The following is a 9,582-nucleotide window of genomic DNA, read 5'->3' as shown; positions in this document are numbered from 1 at the left end:
ACAAAGAAATCATTCTTTTGAAAGGAAAATGTTGACTAATTTTATAAATCTTGGGGCAAGAAAAAGATTAAGAGGAGTGGAGGTTCTGATTGTATGATTGTGTATTGAGGTTGCATGTTTGTGAAAACTTGCATGGAACTCATAGACAGGAAATGAAGTTTAGAGAAGTATTATGGAATTTCTCAAACATCTATTGATCCAAGAAGCATCAACAAAAGAAAAAAAAAGAAAAACAAAGAACAAGCTCTGAGCATCAATTACTAGGAAGAAAAAGAAAGAAACAAGAACTCAAAGAGTTATTGTCCTAGTTAAATGCTTGTGGTGGATTTGTGTCAAAGAGAGAGGCTTGAGCAAGTATATCCTAAGGGGTGCCTCAACACCTAATACCTTAGACCAACTGGTTTGGGAGTATTGATTGAAAGCTTATCTTAAAAAGCCGCTTTGAGACATGATACCTAGAGTCGAGGCCAAGATACAAAAAGAAAAGAAAAATGCTAGAAAATAAGTGCTGCTTCAAAGGTGACAATCTATAAAGAGGATTCCATAATATCATTTGAATGAAAGTCCTAAGATCTAAGACTTCCAAAATGTAAGGACTAATGAGCATTGGAATCCTTGCATAAGCATACAAATTAGAGTTAACCCCACTGTCACTTATTCACTTCACCCACTAAGGCATCATAAGCAATTCATCAATGCATTCCAATTAAGAGAATTCTTTGTGCATAGTTCTTTTCTTGCTTGAGGACAAGCAAGATTTAAGTTTGGTGTTATGATGCCAGGGCATCTTGGCTAGTTTTACTAGCCATTTTTTGTATGCTTTAGGTTGGTTTCATGTATTTTCTTAGGAAATAAGCAAGTATTTGGTTGAAAATGCATTCATTCTATGATTCAAGCAAACATTGTGAATTTTGAATGATTTCATGAGAATTATGCATGAATTGAATGATAAAATGGATGATGCATGATCTCATGATTAAGAGCAGGACTTTGATGTACTTTGTTTAATTGATTTCAGGTAACAAGAAGCAGAGAAGAGCCACGTTAGTGGCTACGTTAGTGCCACTAACGTGGCCATTAAAGTGGAAGGAAGGAAAGCTTGGAAAGTTAGTGAGAACGTTAACGCCACTAACGTTAGCGAAGGGCAAGAAGACCCACGTTAGCGACCCCATTAGCTCCACTAACGTGGGCACTAACGTGGAAGAAAAGAGAAGCCCCAACGTTAGTGAGAAAGTTAATGGCATTAACTTTGAAGAAGGAGCAGCGTTATTGGCAAAAGTGAGTGCCAATAACGCTAGCGAAGCAAGAAGACCCACGTTAGCTTCCACGTTAGTTACATTAACGTGGGAACTAACGTGGAAGGAAAGGAAAACGCCAACGTTAGTGAAAAAAGTGAGTGCCACTAACGTTCACGAAGCAAAGGAAGACCCACGTTAGTGGCCACGTTAGTTACACTAACGTGGACACTAACGTGGACAAAAGTCTCACCTGGCAGCCTGACCATGCATTCTTCAAACAAGAATAACTTGAGCCACAAAGCTCCAAATGAGGTGATTCCAATGGCATTGGAAAGTAGGATTCCAGATCTTTCCAAGAATATATGGCACTACATGGTGGACACTGAATTTGATGGAGAAAACCTACCCCGAAAGTGCAAAGATGAACATGGTATCAACCTGTAGTAAGGCCAGCTGACCTCTTCACCTTCCAAGAAGTGTAATTCGAGCTGTAGAGCTCCAAATGATGAGATTTTAAAAGCGTTGGAAAGTAGACATCTAGGGCTTTTCAACAATATATAATAGTATGGGGTGGACATTTAGTTTGAGCTCCAGAACCTGGCAATATTAAGCCCCTGATCGCTAACGTTATTGTGACTCGCTTTTTCCAGTAACGCTAGCGACTATGCCAGCGACCCTGTCCTCTTCAAAGGGGCATAAATTGAGTTACAGAAGTCCAATTAAGGTGATTTCAGTTGCTTTAGAAAGCTGACATTCAGAGCTTTCCAACGATATATAATACTCTATAGTGGGCATGAAATTGAAGAAAAAACTAGAGGCATCTTTTAAGCCCCAAAAATACCAACTGGATAGCAAGTGTGACGTTAGCCACACTAACTTCAGCACTAACGCCACACTTGTAGCGTTAGTGTGGCTAACGTTAGCACTGACATTAGCACCTGGACCTCAACTTGATTCACTTACAAGGACCACCCAACCTCAAGGAAGCAAGCTGGTGCGCAGAAATTGTGATTACACTTTGATTATGTAAAATTCATTGCTCTTTCTTTCCCTGGCAATGGCACCAAAAACGCGATGCCAATACCATGGTTCACAACTTCACACAACTAACCAGCAAGTGCACTGGGTCGTCCAAGTAATACCTTACGTGAGTAAGGGTCGAATCCCACGGAGATTGTTGGTATGAAGCAAGCTATGGTCACCTTGTAAATCTCAGTCAGGCGGATATAAAATAGTAATGGGATTTTCGAAATTAAGTAATAAAATAAGGATAGAAATACTTATGTAACTCATTGGTGAGAATTTCAGATAAGCGTATGGAGATGCATTCGTTTCTTTGAACCTCTGCTTTCCTGCTGTCTTCATCCAATCAGTCTTACTCCTTTCTATGGCTGGCTTTATGCAAGGGCATCACCGTTGTCAGTGGCTACATCCCCTCCTCTTGTGAAAATGGTCCAAGATGCCCTGTCACGGCACGGCTAATCATCTGAGGTTCCCGATCATGCTGGAATAGGATTCACCCTCCTTTTGCGTCTGTCACTACGCCCAGCACTCGCGAGTTTGAAGCTCGTCACAGTCATTCAATCATTGAATCCTACTCGGAATACCACAGACAAGGTTTAGACTTTCCGGATTCTCTTGAATGCCGCCATCATTCTAGCTTACACCACGAAGATTCTGATTAAGAGATCTAAGAGATACTCATTCAATCTAAGGTAGAACGGAAGTGGTTGTCAGGCACACGTTCATAGGGAATGATGATGATTGTCACGTTCATCACATTCAGGTTGAAGTACGAATGAATATCTTAGAAGTGAAATAAGATGAATTGAATAGAAAACAGTAGTACTTTGCATTAATCTTTGAGGAACAGCAGAGCTCCACACCTTAATCTATGGAGTGTAGAAACTCTACCGTTGAAAATACATAAGTGATAATAGAGTTCATTGGTCTCGGTCCCAGAGGGGAACCGGAGTAACCAAGACTGTGATTACAATGATAACAAGTTCTATTTATAATAAACTAGCTACTAGGGTTTACAGAAGTAAGTAATTGATGCATAAATCCACTTCCGGGGCCCACTTGGTGTGTGCTTGGGCTGAGCTTGAAGGTTACACGTGCAGAGACTCTTTCTGGAGTTGAACGCCAGCTTTTGTGCCATTTTGGGCGTTGAACTCCACTTTGCAACTTGTTTCTGGCGCTGGACGCCAGAATTGGGCAGAGAGCTGGCGTTGAACGCCAGTTTGAGTCGTCTAAACTTGGGAAAAGTATGGACTATTATACATTGCTGGAAAGCCCTGGATGTCTACTTTCCAACGCAATTGGAAGCGCGCCATTTCGAGTTCTGTAACTCCAGAAAATCTACTTTGAGTGCAGGGAGGTCAGAATCCAACAGCATCAGCAGTCCTTCTTCAACCTCTGAATCTGATTTTTGCTCAAGTCCCTCAATTTCAGCCAGAAAATACCTGAAATCACAGAAAAATACACAAACTCATAGTAAAGTCCAGAAATGTGAATTTAACATAAAAACTAATGAAAACATCCCTAAAAGTAACTAGATCCTACTAAAAATATACTAAAAACAATGTCAAAAAGCGTATAAATTATCCTCTCATCACAACACCAAACTTAAATTGTTGCTTGTCCCCAAGCAACTGAAAATCAAATAGGATAAAAAGAAGAGAATATGCTATAAATTCCAAACTATCAATGAAACATAGCTTCAATCATATGTGCGGGACTTATAGCTTTTTGCCTCTTGAATAGTTTTGGCATCTCACTTTATCCATGGAGGTTCAGAATGATTGGCATCTATAGGAACTCAGAGTTCAGATAGTGTTATTGACTCTCCTAGTTCAGTATGATGATTCTTGAACACAGCTTCTTTATGAGTCTTGGCCGTGGCCCTAAGCACTTTGTTTTCCAGTATTACCACCGGATACATAAATGCCACAGACACATAATTGGGTGAACCTTTTCAGATTGTGACTCAGCTTTGCTAAAGTCCCCAATTAGAGGTGTCCAGGGTTCTTAAGCACACCCTTTTTTTTTGCTTTGGACCTTGACTTTAACCGCTCAGTCTCAAGTTTTCACTTGACACCTACACGCCACAAGCACATGGTTAGGGACAGCTTGGTTTAGCCGCTTAGACCAGGATTTTATTCCTTTAGGTCCTCCTATCCACTGATGCTCAAAGCCTTGGGATCCTTTTTATTTGCCCTTGCCTTTTGGTTTTAAGGGTTATTGGCTTTTTGCTCTTGCCTCTTGGTTTTAAGAGCTTTTGGCTTTTTCTGCTTGCTTCTTCTTTTTCTTTCTATTTTTTTGCCTATTTTATTATATATTTTTTTTTCTGCAAGCTTTGTTCTTTGCTGCTTTTTCTTGCTTCAAGAATCATTTTTATGATTTTTTAGATTATCAAATAACATGTCTCCTAGTCATCATTCTTTCAAGAGCCAACATATTTAACATTCTTAAACAACAACTTCAAAAGACATATGCACTGTTCAAGCATACATTCAGAAAACAAGAAGCATTGTCACCACATCAATATAATTAAGCTAAGTTCAAGGATAAATTCGAAACTCATGTACTTCTTGTTCTTTTGAATTAAAACATTTTTCATTTAAGAGAGGTGATGGATTCATAGGACATTCATAACTTTAAGACATAGTTACTAACTACTAATGATCATGTAATGAAGACACAAACATAGATAAGCACATAGCATAGAAAACAAAAAACAGAAGAAATAAGAACAAGGAATGAATCCACCTTAGTGATGGTGGCGTTTCCTTCTTGAGGAACCAATGATGTCCTTGAGCTCTTCTATGTCTCTTCCTTGTCTTTGTTGCTCCTCCCTCATTGCTTTTTGATCTTCTCTTATTTCATGAAGGATGATGGAGTGCTCTTGATGTTCCACCCTTAGTTGTCCCATATTGGAACTCAATTCTCCTAGGGAGGTTTTGATTTACTCCCAATAGTTTTGTGGAGGAAAATGCATTTGAGGCATCTCCGGGATCTCATGGTGATGAGCTCCAGACGCCTCTTGAGCTCCATGAATGGGCTCTCTTGCTTGCTCCATCTTTTTCTTAGTGATGGGCTTGTCCTCTTTAATGAGGATATCTCCCTCTATGTCAACCCCAGCCGAATTGCATAGGTGGCAAATGAGGTGAGGAAAGGCTAACCTTGCCATAGTGGAGGACTTGTCAGCCACCTTGTAGAGTTCTTGAGGTATAATCTCATGAACTTCCACCTCTTCTCTAATCATGATGCTATGGATCATGATGGCCCGGTCTATAGTAACTTCAGACCGGTTGCTAGTGGGAATGATTGAGCATTGAATGAACTCCAACCATCCTCTAGCTACAGGCTTAAGGTCCAGTCTTCTTAGTTGAACCGGTTTGCCTTTTGAGTCAATTTTCCATTGAGCTCCTTCTACACATATGTCCATAAGGACTTGGTCCAACCTTTGATCAAAGTTGACTCTCCTTGTATAGGGGCGTGCGTTCTCTTCCATGTTTGGCAAGTTGAACGCCAACCTCACATTTTCCGGACTAAAATCTAAGTATTTCCCCCGAACCATTGTAACATAGTTCTTTGGATCCGGGTTCTTACTTTGATCATGGTTCTTGGTGATCCATGCATTGGCATAGAACTCTTGAACCATTAGGATGCCGACTTGTTGGATGGGATTTGTTAGAACTTCCCAACCTCTTCTTTGAATTTCATGTCGGATCTCCGGATACTCATTTCTTTTGAGTTTGAAAGGGACCTCGGGGATCACCTTCTTCTTGGCCACAACATCATAGAAGTGGTCTTGATGGGCTTTGGAGATGAACCTTTCCATCTCCCATGACTCGGAGGTGGAAGCTTTTGTCTTCCCTTTTCCTTTTCTAGAGGATTCTCTGGTCTTGGGTGCCATCAATGGTAATGGAAAAACAAAAAGCTTATGCTTTTACCACACCAAACTTAGAATTTTGCTCGCCCTCGAGCAAGAGAAGAAAGAATAGATGAAGAAGAAGAAGAAATGGAGGAGAGGGAGAAGGTGTTGTGTTTCGGCCAAGAAGAGAAGAGAGGGTTGTGTTGTGTGAAAATGAGGAAGAATAGAGGGTTATATATAGGGATGGGAGGGGGTGGAGTTTCGGCCATTTAGGGTGGGTTTGGGTGGGAAATTGATTTTGAATTTTGAAGGTAGGTGGAGTTTATGAGGTAGGTTTATGGGGATGAGTGGATGGATGTGAGTGGTGAGGAGGTGATGAGGAAGAGAGATTGAGGTGATTGGTGAAGGGTTTTGGGGAAGAGTGTTTATGGGATTTTGTGAAAGAGAGTGGTGAGTGGAGGTAGTGGGGATTCTGTGGGGTCCATAGATCCTGAGGTGATCCTGTGGGGTCCACAGATCCTGAGATGATCCTGTGGGGTCCACAGATCCTGAGGTGTTCAAGGATTTACAACCTTGCACCAAATTAGGCATGTAAAATGCCCTTGCACACAACTCTGGGCGTTCAGCGCCAGGTTGGTGCCCATTTTGGGCGTTCAACGCCCATTTGTTGCCCATTTCTGGCGTTGAACGCCAGAACCATGCTTGTTCTGGGCGTTCAGCGCCAGCTCCTCTCCAGGGTGCAATTCTGGCGTTCAGTGCCCAGCTGCTGCCCATTTTGGGCGTTCAGCGCCAGAACCATGCTCTGTTCTGGCGTTGAACGCCAGGCAGATGCTTCCTCCAGGGTGTGATTTTTCTTCTGCAGTTTTTGATTCCGTTTTCAATTTTTATATTTATTTTGTGACTCCTCATGATCATGAACCTATAAAGACATATAACTAAGAAAAAAATATAGTTAGATAAATAAAAATTGGGTTGCCTCCCAACAAGCGCTTCTTTAATGTCAATAGCTTGACAGTGGGCTCTCATGGAGCCTTACAGATGTTCAGTGCATTGTTGAGACTCTCCAACACCAAACTTAGAGTTTGGGTATGGGAGTTCAACACCAAACTTAGAGTTTGGTTGTGGCCTCCCAACACCAAACTTAGAGTTTGACTGTGGGGGCTTTGGTTGACTCTGCTTTGAGAGAAGCTTTTTCTGCTTCCTCTCCATGGAAGCAGAGAGAGATCCTTGAGTTGTAAACACAAGGTTGTCCTTATTTAATTGAAGGATCAATTCTCCTCTGTCCACATCAATCACAGCTCTTGCTGTGGCTAGGAAAGGCCTTCCTAGGATGATGGATTCATCCTCTTCCTTTCCAGTATCCAAGACTATGAAATCAGTAGGGATGTAAAGGCCTTCAACCTTTACTAACACGTCCTCTACTTGTCCATAAGCCTATTTTCTTGAATTATCTGCCATTTCTAATGAGATTCTAGTAGCTTGCACCCCATAGATTCCCAGTTTCTCTATTACAGAGAGGGGCATGAGGTTTATTCCTGAACCAAGGTCACACAGAGCCTTAAAGATCATGGTGCCTATGGTACAAGGTATTATGAACTTTCCAGGATCCTGTCTCTTCTGAGGCAATGTCAGTTGATCCAGATCACTTAGTTCATTGGTGAACAAGGGAGGTTCATCTTCCCAAGTTTTAATACCAAATAATTTAGCATTCAGCTTCATGATTGCACCAAGAAACTTGGCAGTTTGCTCTTCAGTAACATCCTCATTCTCTTCAGATGAGGGATACTCATCAGAGCTCATGAAGGGCATAAGGAGGTTTAATGGAATCTCTATGGTCTCTAGTTGAGCCTCAGATTCCTTTGGTTCCTCAGAGGGTAGCTCCTTATTGATCACTGGATGTCCCAGGAGGTCTTCCCCCTTGGGATTCACGTCCTCTCCTTCCCTTACAGGTTCAGCCATGGTGCTTATGTCAATGGCCTTGCACTCCTTTTGGATTCTCTTCTGTATTGCTTGGGAGAGTACTGGGAGGGATTTCAGTGATTCTTTTACTCAGCTGGCCCACTTGTGCTTCCAAATTTCTAATGGAAGACCTTGTTTCATTCATGAAACTTACAGTGGCCTTGGATAGATCAGAAACTAAGTTTGCTAAATTAGAAGTATTTTGTTCAGAGTTCTCTGTCTGTTGCTGAGTGGATGATTGAAAAGGTTTATTATTGTTAAACCTGTTTCTTCTACCATTATTAAAGCCTTGTTGAGGCCTTTGATCCTTCCATGAGAGATTTAGATGATTTCTCCATGATGGGTTATAGGTGTTTCCATAAGGTTCACCTAAGTAATTCACCTCTGCTATTGCAGGGTTTTCAGGATCATAAGCTTCTTCTGCATAAGAAGCCTCTTGAGTACTGTTGGATGCAGCTTGCATTCCATTCAAACTCTGAGAAATCATATTGACTTGCTGAGTCAATATTTTGTTCTGAGCCAATATGGCATTCAGAGTATCAACTTCAAGAACTCCCTTCTTCATAGGCGTCCCATTACTCATAGGATTCCTCTCAGAAGTGTACATGAACTGGTTATTAGCAACCATGTCAATGAGTTCTTGAGCTTCTGCAGGCGTTTTCTTTAGGTGAATGGATCCACCTGCAGAAGTATCCAATGACATCTTTGATAGCTCAGATAAACCATCATAGAATATATCCAGGATGGTCCATTCTGAAAGCATGTCAGAAGGACACTTTTTGGTCAGCTGCTTGTATCTTTCCCAAGCTTCATAGAGGGATTCACCTTCTTTCTGTCTGAAGGTTTGAACATCAGCTCTAAGCTTGCTCAGCTTTTGAGGAGGAAAGAACTTGGCTAAGAAAGCCGTGACCAGCTTATCCCAAGAGTTCAGGCTATCTTTGGGTTGAGAGTCCAACCACACTCTAGCTCTGTCTCTTACAGCAAAAGGGAAAAGCATGAGCCTGTAGACTTCAGGATCTACTCCATTAGTCTTAACAGTATCACAGATCTGCAAGAATTCAGTTAAGAACTGAAAAGGATCTTCAGATGGAAGTCCATGAAACTTACAGTTCTGCTGCATCAGAGAAACTAGCTGAGGTTTCAGCTCAAAATTGTTTGCTCCAATGGTAGGAATGGAGATGCTTCTTCCATGTAAATTGGAATTAGGTGCAGTAAAGTCACCAAGCATTCTCCTTGCATTATTGTTGTTGGGTTCGGCTGCCATCTCCTTTACTTGTTCGAAATTTTCAATAAGGTTGTCTCTGAATTGTTGTAAATTAGCTTCTCTTAGTTTTTTCTTCAGAGTCCTTTCAGGTTCTGGATCAGCTTCAACACGAATGCCTTTTTCTCTGTCCCTGCTCATAAGAAAGAGAAGAGAAAAAGAAAAGAAGAGGAATCCTCTATGTCACAGTAAAGAGGTTCCTTATTGTTAGTAGAAGAAGAAAAGGTATAGGGGTGAAGAAGAAT

At 41.3% G+C, this 9,582-nt stretch overlaps 1 non-coding gene across 1 annotated transcript; it reads left to right on the top strand.

The window, feature by feature from the left end:
* Positions 1–8,833: 8,833 nt before the first annotated feature.
* LOC112752820 (small nucleolar RNA R71) lies at positions 8,834–8,941 on the top strand. Its single transcript, XR_003177234.1, has one exon. It is a non-coding gene; the product is annotated as a small nucleolar RNA R71 (small nucleolar RNA).
* Positions 8,942–9,582: the final 641 nt, after the last annotated feature.

This window comes from Arachis hypogaea, chromosome 15, assembly GCF_003086295.3.
Source record: "Arachis hypogaea cultivar Tifrunner chromosome 15, arahy.Tifrunner.gnm2.J5K5, whole genome shotgun sequence".
NCBI lineage: Eukaryota > Viridiplantae > Streptophyta > Magnoliopsida > Fabales > Fabaceae > Arachis > Arachis hypogaea.
This window is presented reverse-complemented; position numbering and strand designations above follow the sequence as displayed.